The sequence below is a fragment of the Coregonus clupeaformis genome, chromosome 2, assembly GCF_020615455.1.
Source record: "Coregonus clupeaformis isolate EN_2021a chromosome 2, ASM2061545v1, whole genome shotgun sequence".
Classification (NCBI taxonomy): Eukaryota; Metazoa; Chordata; class Actinopteri; order Salmoniformes; family Salmonidae; genus Coregonus; species Coregonus clupeaformis.
The window spans coordinates 5,554,581-5,568,428 of NC_059193.1; positions in this window are offsets into that span (position 1 = coordinate 5,554,581).

Genomic DNA, 13,848 nt, shown 5'->3' on the forward strand with positions numbered 1-13,848 from the left:
ATGCTTCCCTCTCAACCCTGAAGAATACTTTTCAATGAAATGTAAAAGTTAACTCAGACTCTCTGTCAGGAATAGATGTCACACAGTATTGGATATATTTGTGAAAAGGTCAATGGAAGATATAACATAACAATATGCTCAAGCTAAGCTACGGACTGGGGCCATTTTTGACTAATATTTGACACATACTGTATAATTTCTCAAAGGTGGTGGCTATATGTTTTCCATCTCAATCCCGAACAACACTTTTCATTGAAATGTCAGCCAATATTGTATAAATTATTGAAAAGGAGAGCAAACAAATGTATGCGTATCAATGGAAAATATAACAGGGCAGTATCTCCTAAAACTGCCGCACTTCACCTGAACTTCTGACTTGAAGGAAATGATGGTGCTGAGACAGAGAGATATACTACTCAGGTTAAGATGGAATTGTGATGGATAGCTCTTCATTGACTGTTATTTTACCTCTGGAGAATGAGAAAGGATGACTATTCTATGTATTTGGGCACAGGGGAAATGTAGACATTCTGACTAAGTGAGTCATTGTTACGCCAATAGCATTTTTAAGAAGAAAACAAGGACATTGAAATGAAGATCTCAAAACGTAGAAATGATTATTTAATGCGGTTATGAGATAGAGTGGCTCTGTTGGTCTGGTAATCAATTCCACTGTGATTTGGAGCAGAGGATCCTAGGTAACTGCTTGGGGTGCCCAATCAGACAGTGCCTTAATGATAGCTCCCCAGAGACTATCATCACAACTCTGAGACAAGGCAGTGTGAATGCTACAGCATCATTGAGATGTGGCAAGTTAATGACGACTAGCCTGGTTAAACCAGACTGAACGCTGTCCTCATCATTATTTCACTTGAAACAACACTGAAATCAGCTTGGATGCCAAGCTAAGGACCCTCTAATTATGGAAAAGATGGAGGGTCCCCTAAGGACAGTAACTTACTTTTTGTTTTCATTTAGGAGACTCTCTTATCCATAGCGACTTACAGGAGCAATTAGGGTTAAGTGCCTTACTCAAGGTCACATCAGCAGATTCTTCACTTAGTCGGCTCGGGGATTCGAACCAGCGACCTTTCAGTTACTGGCCCAACGCTCTTAACCGCTAGGCTACCTGCCACCCCATAGCCCATACAATTAAATTCAGGATATCCCCAGTGTAAGAGAGACTAGATAAAGACCCAGGACAGGAGGGTTCAATCATGGATGCTCAGGTGTACTGTACAAGCCTGTGTCAGGTAACATTGTCCTACCCTTGTCACGTCCTTCCTGTGCTTCAGACTTGAACAATGTGTGACTATTAGGATATTAGATCAACGAGAGCAAATAACACATTGACACGTTTCAATAAAGATACTCTGGCCAAGCTTGGCCTGCAAGAAGCGAACGCTTTTTGTCGTAATTTACAATCGAAGCAATTACATGGAATGACTGTAATTTGCAATAGACAAGGAAGTTATTACGGAGAGGAGGTGAAGCTTTTATTGGGCCCAGAGGGCCTTTGGACTGCTCAGACACACATCCTACACCGGAGAGAATCTGTGCACCACTCTGGCCATTAGGATAAAGTGTTCCATTAAAACACATGTCGGCTTGGAACAAGGGAAAGTGATGTATCTGCTTTGTCCAATCATATCGGTCTGTGCTGCTCCAAGGGCATGATGTGTAGACACACTGACAGTTGCTGTTTGATAGAGGCTGTTTCTTACTGTGTTGACTGTATTGTCATTAGGGTGTCCACATGGTACTTTCCAGGGCTGTCCAACTTTAACAAGGCACACTGTAGTGACCTGCTGAGCCATAAGAGAAAGAAGCACACACCTACAGAGGAATATTCTCAGGGATTCATTGAGTGATAGGCACGGATGGCTCATCATTTACAAGCTCTTCATGTTCTGAATTAGCTTGTGGAGATTTGAGGAGAGGTCATACTGTAGAGATAAGGTGTTGCAAATACACGTGGTCCTAGTTCTTGATAATAAATATTCACCATAGCCCAAGTTGTAAAGGAATACAATTCCTTGAGAGAAAAATATAGTTTTTTGAACATTATTTGATAAAGTTGTTTTTTTATCGGCAATAGGTGGGCCCTGCCACCTTCACACAAGGGGTAGTGTTGAGTACAGAGCTACACTGCAGCTTTGTAATAAAATAATAACCACCAGTCTGTGATTAAATTGGAAAACAACCTGCTAATATATCAAGTGAAGTCACCACTCACCTTTGCTCATGGCAAAGGAAAAAAGGCATTATGGGAAAAAAAAGATTGAGGGAGGTTGCTCTACTGCAGGGATCATAAACTAGATTCAGCAACAGGCCGATTTCTTTCTTGAACGGATGGTCAGGGGGCCGGAACATAATTACAAATAATTTGTAGACTGCAAATTGACCTCAAGAAGCCCAAACAGATTTCATATTTGACTAAAACATAATAATTTCAAACCTTTATTACATTTGTATATGATCACATATATCTCTCTATTATGCGTGGGAATACTTTGGAACAGATTTCCAAAATTAAAATAACTTGGAGCTGATTTGCTGGTGTTTTTACAGTCTTTTATGTCCAACAATTTAAAAATAAATATATTTTATTTTTTTGGGAAAACTTGGCCCTCAGGCCATCTGTTGGGGAACCCTGCTCTACTGCAGGACTTGGGCAGGAGCTCACTGAAGCTGAGTACCGGCACCTCAAATGTTCTACTGCTTGAGCTCCTGTTCTATTAGGTTGGGTGGGGGACTCAGGTGCAGAGACGGACACACGGACAAAGAGGGTGGATTAGGATGTAATTTATTCAGCGTGTCTTGGCAGAGAGAAGCAGTTCAGGGTGGAGTAGCTTCAGGCCGGGGTAGGAGCTGAGTGGGGTGGAGAGCCAGTAGTCCAGAGAGCTGGATGACGAGGATATCAGACAACAGAGGAGCAGGTTGCGGCGTGGGAATGGCAGGCAGGCAGGCAGCAGGAACAGACGGGATCACAGGTGGTGTAGGAACGAACTGGCGCTGGAGAGGTGTCCAGCCCGGGTAGATAACTGCTGGTTGATTGGTGACAATGAGCCGCAGCTGGAGGTAACTGAGCATGAGAGAGAATGGCCACGCCCCCTGACCTAGATCCTCCGCCTGGGCTGCACAGCAGGGGGAGACAGACACAGACAACACACACAGGGGAAAAAAGGAAAAGGGAAACAAGCGGGGGCAGGACCAACAGTGCCGGATCGTAACAGTACCCCCCCCTCAACGGGCGCCACCCGGCGACCCACCCGGCTTGTCAGGGTGGTCCCTATGGAAATCAGCCACCAGCTGAGGATCCAGTATAAATCGTCGGGGAATCCAGGACCTCTCCTCGGGACCGTATCCCTCCCAGGTACTGAAGCCCTCTACCACGCCTCCGGACGTCCAGCAGTCTCCGCACCGTGTAGGCTGGATGGTCGTCAATAATACGCGGTGGCGGAGGGGGATCCACAGGCGGACACAAAGGGCTGGAGGAGACCAGCTTCAGCTGGGACACGTGAAATGTAGGATGGACTCTCATGGCCTGGGGAAGCTTCAACCGAACAGCCGAAGGGTTGATGATGGAATCGATCTCGAAAGGACCCAAATACCGGGGCGACAGCTTACGGGAGTCAGTGCGCAGGGGATGTTGCTGGAGGAGAGCCAGACTCGCTGACCAGGCTGGAACTGGGGAGCGACTACCCTGTGCCTGTCCGCCACCCTCTTGTTACGCTCTGCTGTCCGTAGAAGGGCCTCACGGGTGTCCACCCACACCTTGCGGCAGCGACGAAGGTTATCCTGAACTGACGGGACGGCTAACTCCCTTTCTTGAGACGGGAACAATGGCGGTTGATACCCCAAAGCCGCCTCAAAGGTGAGAGGCCGGTGGCAGATGAGGTGAGGGAATTGTGGGCATATTCGACCCACGGGAGATGTTTGGCCCAGGTGGACGGGTTCTGGGATGTCACACAGCGTAGAGCAGCCTCCAGGTCCTGATTGGTCCTCTCAGTCTGGCCATTGGATTGGGGATGGAAACCTGATGAGAGACTGACAGAGGCACCCAGAGCCGAACAAAACTCCTTCCATACCCGAGAAATGAACTGTGGACCTCTATCGGACACTATGTCCACAGGGATTCCATGGGGACGGAATACATGTAGGACAAAGAGGTCGGCTGTCTCACTGGCAGACGGTAATTTTGGTAATGCAACAAAATGGGCAGATTTAGAGAATCTGTCCACGATGGTGAGTATGGTGTCCTTACCCTCAGACATAGGAAGTCCAGTGACGAAGTCCAAGGCCACGTGAGACCAAGGACGACTCGGGACTGGGAGAGGCCGCAGCAGGCCCGAAGGAGCCCTGTGGGAAGCCTTACTTTGGGCACAGATGGAACAGGCCGCCACGTACTCCCGGACGTCAGCCTCGGCGGATGGCCACCAAAAGTGCCTCTTAAGTAGCGACAGTGTACGGTTCATACCAGGGTGGCAGGAGAATCGTGAGGTGTGGATCCAGTTGAGCACTTGCGGCCGCACGGCTGCGGGAACATAGAGAAGGTCGGGGGCCATCGGCCGGTCCAGGTTCCAACTCTTGTGCCGATCGGACGAGGGACTCGATTTCCCAGTGAACAGCCGCCACCAAACAGGAAGCGGGCAGAACAGGTTCAGGATTGCTGAAGTCTTCATTGTCTGTAAACTGGCGAGAGAGAGCATCAGGCTTGACATTACGTGTGCCAGGACGATATGTTAAAATAAACTTGAACCTGCTGAAGAACAGAGCCCATCTGGCCTGGCGGGAGTTCAGCCTCTTGGCTGACTGGATGTAAGCCAGGTTCTTGTGGTCTGTCCAGACTATGAAGGGTTGCTCTGCTCCGTCTAGCCAGTGCCTCCACTCCTCCAACGCCAACTTGACAGCAAGCAACTCCCGGTTACCCACGTCGTAGTTCTTCTCAGCAGGGGTCAATCTCCTGGAGAAAAAGGCCACAGGATGGAGCTTCTGGTCCGTGGGGAACGTTGTGACAGGACTGCCCCCACCCCCGAATCAGAGGCGTCCACTTCCACAATAAACTGCAACCTAGTGTCTGGATGAATAAGAACAGGTGAGGTGGTGAACAGTTCCTTCAATGTACTCACAGCTGACTCGGCCTCAGGCGTCCACAGGAATGGCACCTTAGGGGAGGTGAGCTTGGTCAGGGGGCAACCACTCGGCTGAAACCCCTGATGAAGCGGCGGTAGAAGTTGGCGAAGCCCAGGAAGCGTTGTAGCTGCTTCCGAGACGTGGGTGTGGGCCACTCCACAACCGCTCTGATCTTGTCCGGGTCTGGTGACACTTGTCCCCGCTCGATAATAAAGCCCAAAAAGGGGACGGACTGCCGGTGGAACTCACATTTTTCTGCTTTCACATACAGTTTATTTTCCATGAGGCGTTGGAGAACCAGACGGACGTGGGAGACGTGTTCATCCTGTGACTTAGAGAATATTAGAATGTCATCCAAATAGACAAACACAAAACGGTGTAGAAAATCCCTCAACACATCGTTAACCATGGCCTGAAACACTGCTGGGGCGTTAGTGAGACCGAATGGCATGACTAGGTATTCAAAGTGTCCGAGAGGGGTATTGAACCCAGTCTTCCATTCGTCTCCCGGCCTGATCCTAACGAGGTGGTAAGCGTTACGTAGGTCGAGTTTGGTAAACACGGTGGCACCATGAAGGGGTTCGAATGCTGAGTTGATGAGAGGCAGGGGGGTACGTATTTCTGACTGTGATGTTATTAAGTCCTCTGTAGTCAATGCAGGGGCGTAATGTTTTGTCCTTCTTCTCAACAAAAAAGAACCCAGCACCAACAGCGGAAGATGAGGGACGAATGATGCCAGAGGTTAGGGAGTCGCCTATGTAGGTTTCCATAGCTTCTCTCTCAGGACGGGACAGATTGAAAAGCCGACTGGACGGCAAAGGGGCTCCAGGCAGTAACTCAATAGCGCAATCGTATGGCCTATGAGGTGGTAGTGAGAGTGCTTTGGATTTACTGAATACCTCGGCCAGGTCCAGGTACTCCTCAGGGACTGAAGAGAGGTCTGGGGTTTTGACAGGGGAAGCAGGGGAACCTACCGAGGGCGGAATAGCCGACCCAAGGCAAACAGAATGGCAGTGAGTGCTCCAACTGTGTATTTTGTGGTTTTGCCAGTCAATATGGGGGTTGTGAATGCTAAGCCAAGGGAAACCGAGGATAAGGGGGGAGGCCGAGGAGGAGACTACTTTAAACTGGATGGTTTCTTTGTGATTGCCGGACAGCATGAGAGAAACGGGGACAGTTTGATGGGTGATGTTGGCAAACTGATGGCCGTCAATAGCGGTTACTGTTATAGGCTTAGGCAGGGGCTTAACAGGGATCTCAGCCTGAGTGACCAGGTTAACGTCAAGGAAACTATCCTCAGCACCAGAGTCGATGAGAGCAGCTAGTGGGAGAGATAGATTCCTGAACTGGACTGTAGCTGGGATAACTAGACGGGGTGCTGTGGGCATTGAGTCAGGTGTAGCACTCGCAAGTATGCCCACTTTTACCTGCGAGCTTGGTCTTTTGGGCGAACCGGACAGTTAACCAGGAAATGAGTGCGGTCCCCACAGTACATGCACTCACCAGCCCGCATGCGCCGTTCCTTTTCGGCAGGGGACAGACGAAGCACGGCCCAGCTGCATGGGCTCGTCTAGTTCCGTGGAGGGATCCGCTGCGGTGTGGACCCGACCGCCCCTCTCCTGTCTCCTCTCCCGTAGCCTGTTGTCTATTCGTGTAGCAAGGGAAACGAGAACATGAAGGTTAGCAGGCTCATCACGAACAGCTAGTTCATTCTTAATCGTGTCACTTAGACCGTTAACAAACGCTCCCTGAAGAGCTTCGTCATTCCACTTGGAATCAGCTGCCAAGGTCCAAAAATCAATGGCGTATTCAGCCACGCTACCCGTGCCCTGTCGTAGCTTCAATAGTCTCTTTGTGGCGGTCCCGGCATGGTCCGGGTGATCAAACACAACTTTCAATTGAGAGGAAAAATCGTCAAACGACAGGCTGGCAATCTGCTGAGTAGAACAAGCCGCTTCTGCCCAAATCAAAGCTTTGCCCCTCATTAACCCCAGTGCGTAATGTACCTTTGAGGATTCCGTGGAGAAAGACAGGGGCTTCTGTTGGAACACCAAGCGGCACTGAAGCAGGAAACCACGGCATTTGTTCAGGTCCCCGGTGAAAGGTTCGGGTGAGGTTGTAGGGGGTTCCCGAAGGGCAGGAGCGGACGCCGAGCCTGGAGCCACTGTAGGAGGAACAGGCGGAGGAGAAGCAGAGGGAGGAAGGGTAGTGAGTGTTACCAGGTTAGCTACCTGAGAGGTGAGATGAGATACTTGATCCAACAACTGCTGGTTGTTATCCACAAGAGTCCGGATGAGTTGGTCGTGTTGTCCCAATAACATTCCCTGTGAATGGAGGGCGCATTGTACGCCATCACCCGTTGTTTCATGTGGCATCTCTGCTGAGTCCATGTTTGGCCAGTTCGTTCTATTAGGTTGGGTGGGGGACTCAGGTGCAGAGACGGACACACGGACAAAGAGGGTGGATTAGGATGTAATTTATTCAGCGTGTCTTGGCAGAGAGAAGCAGTTCAGGGTGGAGTAGCTTCAGGCCGGGGTAGGAGCTGAGTGGGGTGGAGAGCCAGTAGTCCAGAGAGCTGGATGACGAGGATATCAGACAACAGAGGAGCAGGTTGCGGCGTGGGAATGGCAGGCAGGCAGGCAGCAGGAACAGACGGGATCACAGGTGGTGTAGGAACGAACTGGCGCTGGAGAGGTGTCCAGCCCGGGTAGATAACTGCTGGTTGATTGGTGACAATGAGCCGCAGCTGGAGGTAACTGAGCATGAGAGAGAATGGCCACGCCCCCTGACCTAGATCCTCCGCCTGGGCTGCACAGCAGGGGGAGACAGACACAGACAACACACACAGGGGAAAAAAGGAAAAGGGAAACAAGCGGGGGCAGGACCAACAGTGCCGGATCGTAACATGTTCCTCTTATAGAATATTAACTCAAAAGTATTGTGGAGCTCTTGCACCTAAATATAAACAGTACCAGCACCCAAAATGAGTAGCGGAACCTATTTCAGTCCAAGTCAAACACTGCTCTACTTCATGTTACAGGTAGGAGACAGGAAGGAGAAAGGCTCCCACACATCAACATAGGAGTCAAGACAGTTGACTAGAAAGTAGACTTACGATGCCCCTGATGCTATTGAAGCTGCTTCTCCACTTCTCCAACTGTATTATTCAAGTAAAGAGAGAAGGAACATTGAAGGTGCCATTGTATGGGGGAGTGAAGCCAGTGAGGCATTGAAGGTGCTCCACTGTTCTGAGAGATTGAGTTTACCCTCGGAGGACTGAATAGAAATGCCTGAAATGCCCATTTCACTGACATCTTCCTAGTGTGCCTCGAGGTAGAGAGAGAGAGAGAGAGAGAGAGAGAGAGAGAGAGAGAGAAAAAAAAGAGAGAGAGCGAGAGAGAGAGAAATGCCTGATGAGTGTGTTTTGAACAGGGGCAGCGCCAGGGGACTGACCATCTGTAGGGGCCTGTAGGGTCCTCCCTAGCAGCTGATGTTTTATTGAACTTTGGGAGCCCAGAGCCACTAATAAGCAACCTGTGCCACGTGTCCCCTGGAGTATTGACAGAAGTATACGCTCTGAATAACCATCAAAGAGGAGCCTTGAATGTTCTGGTTCCTTTGATACCACCCTTCCCCATCGCTCTGCATTCTGTTACCCTGACTGAGAGGGTATGAGGGAGGTTGGCACTACACAGCAGACAGCGGAAGTGTCTTAATAGGGCATTGGGCCACCACGAGCCAGAACAGCATCAATGCACCTTGGCATAGATTCTACAAGTGTCTGGAACTCAATTGGAGAGATGCGACACCATTCTTCCACAAGAAATTCCATAATTTGGTGTTTTGTTGATGGTGGTGGAAAACACTGTCTCAGGCGCCCCTCCAGAATCTCCCATAAGTGTTCAATTGGGTTGAGATCTGGAGACTGAGACACACACAAACAAACACACACACACACACACACACACACACACGTTAAAACCCCCTATGCTCCTTTGAGACCCCTCTTTCAAAGTCACTGAGATCTTTTCTTCTAGCCATGGTAGCAACTGGGCTATACACGACCTTAAGCATGATGGGATGTTAATTGCTTAATTAACTCAGGAACCACACCTGTGTGGAAGCACCTGCTTTCAATATACTTTGTATCCCTCATTTAGTCAACTGTTTCCTTTATTTAGGCAGTTACCTGTACTTCACCCCACTTTGTGTGGGATATTATGAAGGTTCTTCTATATGTGGGTTACCCAATGTAAGTGATCTATAAATCACTGTGTGAACAGTAGAATATCCACATTTGATACTCCATCAGAGAGGGTAGACTGTATCATACCCCAGCAAGCTACATCGTCCAACTGAATTGTATGTAGGCTACTTCATGTAATGTGCGTAAGTCATGGTAGTCATACCAGTCATGCATGATGCATTGGAGGACAGTTCCAATTTAGATTCTCATGTACTTAATTCAAGCAGGGGTTCTGACACAGTTCTTAGCATTAATCTGCTGCACTAGATCCATACATGTCATCATGAATACATGTCTTCAGTCTGGAGGAGCTCAAGCACCCCATTTTCTTAGAACAACCTGACTTGAATAAGCCATGATGGAAAACATGAAAACAGCACTTGATTGAAGTATATAGGACACATGTTACAGAACAAGAGTGAGGGGTCCCTCTTGCTCAGCCCCACCTTCACCTCCCCCCCCTCCCCCTATAGTCAAAGGTCCAACACTACTAATCCTCCTGTAATAAACAGGGCCCTCCAACCAGGTGGAGAGATTCCAGGAATACTTGGTGTTTCCTGTCTGACATGTAATTTGTTTATCAAGGCAGATGAGTGAACAACAGTTTTGTTTTAAGTACATGCTTGTTGGTGAGCGTTGTTCATGCTGTGGCAGTGTGGCTCTGTATTCATGTTACACTGGCTTTGCTTGATGTTATCTTGGACGTGTTTGATAGAATCATACTGTATATTCAAACAGCAAAAAGTATGTTATGTGAAAAATAGAATTACATCTTGAGAATGTGTGTGCTTGCTTGTCTTGAAGTATCTAACTAATGACTATGGTCAGGGAAATGATCTATGGTCAGGGAAATTATCAGCCATAGAGGAAGTGCATCAGTAATGTTAATTCTATAAGTATATGGCTAATAATGGGAGATTCCATCTTTCCTGTTGTTACTAAGTCTGTGGTCTCTGAGTTTGATCAAACCAGAGCATTAAAGCCAGAGCATTTCCTCACAAATGATGCCTTAATCCCCAGAAGGCACTAAGAGGATAGACAGTAGAACGCCCCTTTATAAAGGGCCACTGAGATGGAGGGAAAAAGAAAAGAGTGAAGAAAGAAGTGAAGAGGATAGGTTAGAAGTCAGGACTGGATTCAACCAGTATCGCGAAAGATCCGCATTAAAATGAAAAGGTCATTTTCCCGATTGAGCCGACATATGCAGCGGTTACCGTGAATGCAGTCTCGCGACCGCGGATCTTCCACGCTATGGATTGAATAGAGCCCTAAGTCAGTAGTATTTCCCCACAACGAAAGGCTACTCGGATGGAGAGAAAACAAGGGAGAGTGTAACGACTTCCGCCGAGGCTGCCTCCCCTCCTTGTTCGGGGCAGGCTTCGGCGTTCGTCGTCACCGGCCTACTAGCCACTGCCGCTCCATATCTCATCATTCCATTTGTCTTGTCTTGTCAATTACACACACCTGGTTCTTATCCCCTCATTAGTCCCTGTATAAGTGTTCCCTCTGCCCCCCTTGTCCTTGTGGGTGATTGTTTATTTGTGAGAGTAGTGTAGCTCGGTGGAGCTACTCGTACCTTGTAATTGCCGGGGTAGATATTTCCCCTGTGCCTGTTATTGTTGGAGCTACCGTTACCTTGTATTGCCAGGGTAGATTTTCCCCTGTGCCTGTTTCGTTTGTTGCTATCCAGCGCTATTTGTGTACGACGGAATAAACTCTGCATTCGGTGATTACCCTCCTGCGCCTGACTCCTTCTATCACACTCATCACAGAGAGTTAATGTCTGGAGGAGGAGAATGTAATACATCCTTGTTATGTGAATTTCTATCTCTAATTCAACCTAAGCTTGAATCATTACCAGAGGTTGTAAGGCTCTGGTTTTAATCATAAATGATTCAAGGTCCATAACCACGAAGAATGATTTTTTGTATTTTTATTCATGGAGAGCTCTGACGCCAAAAACACAAACATACGGTTTTATACCTCCTGAACTTGACTCCTCCCACCTCTGTAGCTCAGCTGGTAGAGCACGGCGCTTGTAACGCCAAGGTAGTGGGTTCGATCCCAGGGACCACCCATACACAAAAATGTATGCACGCATGACTGTAAGTCGCTTTGGATAAAAGCGTCTGCTAAATGGCATATTATATTATTATTATTATTTAGGTGGCTTTTCTAAACAGTTTCCGCCTTCCCCTTCACCCTTGAATGTTTAGTACCGCCCCCTCTGTTAGTGGGTTGACACTACATGATAATTCTAACATTTATACTGTATTTGGGGTGAAATCATTTAGTCATTATTCTTAAAATCCAAATTAATCTAACAATCCTTCCTTCCCATCTGAGACCAGCTGTTTTGCTCTCCCTGTAAATGGTGTTTCTCAGAGCGTAACCTGGCTGTTCTTGTGTTGACCCGGCCCACATCCGACCACCCACCTCTGTGACACAGCACTGACATTACATATCATCTACCTCCCACCTCTGTGACACAGCACTGACATTACATATCATCTACCTCCCACCTCTGTGTCACAGCACTGACATTACATATCATCTACCTCCCACCTCTGTGTCACAGCACTGACATTACATATCATCTACCTCCCACCTCTGTGTCACAGCACTGACATTACATATCATCTACCTCCCACCTCTGTGTCACAGCACTGACATTACATATCATCTACCTCCCACCTCTGTGTCATAGGACTGACATTACATATCATCTACCTCCCACCTCTGTGTCACAGTACTGACATTACATATCATCTACCTCCCACCTCTGTGTCACAGCACTGACATTACATATCATCTACCTCCCACCTCTGTGTCACAGCACTGACATTACATATCATCTACCTCCCACCTCTGTGACACAGCACTGACATTACATATCATCTACCTCCCACCTCTGTGTCACAGCACTGACATTACATATAATCTACCTCCCACCTCTATGACACAGCACTGACATTACATATCATCTACCTCCCACCTCTGTGTCACAGTACTGACATTACATATAATCTACCTCCCACCTCTGGGACACAGCACTGACATTACATATCATCTACCTCCCACCTCTGTGACACAGCACTGATATTACATATCATCTACCTCCCACCTCTGTGTCGAAGCACTGACATTACATATCATCTACCACCCACCTCTTGGACACAGCACTGACATTACATATCATCTACCTCCCACCTCTGTGTCACAGCACTGACATTACATATCATCTACCTCCCACCTCTGTGTCATAGGACTGACATTACATATCATCTACCTCCCACCTCTGTGTCACAGTACTGACATTACATATCATCTACCTCCCACCTCTGTGTCACAGCACTGACATTACATATCATCTACCTCCCACCTCTGTGTCACAGCACTGACATTACATATCATCTACCTCCCACCTCTATGACACAGCACTGACATTACATATCATCTACCTCCCACCTCTGTGTCACAGCACGGACATTACATATCATCTACCTCCCACCTCTGTGACACAGCACTGACATTACATATCATCTACCTCCCACCTCTGTGTCGCAGCACTGACATTACATATCATCTACCACTCACCTCTTGGACACAGCACTGACATTACATATCCTCTACCTCCCACCTCTGTGACACAGCACTGACATTACATATCATCTACCTCCAACCTCTGTGTCACAGTACTGACATTACATATCATCTACCTCCCACCTCTGTGTCACAGCACTGACATTACATATAATCTACCTCCCACCTCTGTGTCACAGCACTGACATTACATATCATCTACCTCCCACCTCTGTGACACAGCACTGACATTACATATCATCTACCTCCCACCTCTGTGTCACAGCACTGACATTACATATCATCTACCTCCCACCTCTATGACACAGCACTGACATTACATATCATCTACCTCCCACCTCTGGGACACAGCACTGACATTACATATCATCTACCTCCCACCTCTGTGACACAGCACTGACATTACATATCATCTACCTCCCACCTCTGTGTCGCAGCACTGACATTACATATCATCTACCACCCACCTCTGTGTCGCAGCACTGACATTACATATCATCTACCACCCACCTCTTGGACACAGCACTGACATTACATATCCTCTACCTCCCACCTCTGTGACACAGCACTGACATTACATATCATCTACCTCCAACCTCTGTGTCACAGTACTGACATTACATATCATCTACCTCCCACCTCTGTGTCACAGCACTGACATTACATATAATCTACCTCCCACCTCTGTGACACAGCACTGACATTACATATCATCTACCTCCCACCTCTGTGTCACAGCACTGACATTACATATAATCTACCTCCAACCTCTGTGTCACAGCACTGACATTACATATCATCTTCCTCCTGGGTTTGACATGTACTGTTCACCATCACTGCACCTTGTTCGTGTGGGTATGTAT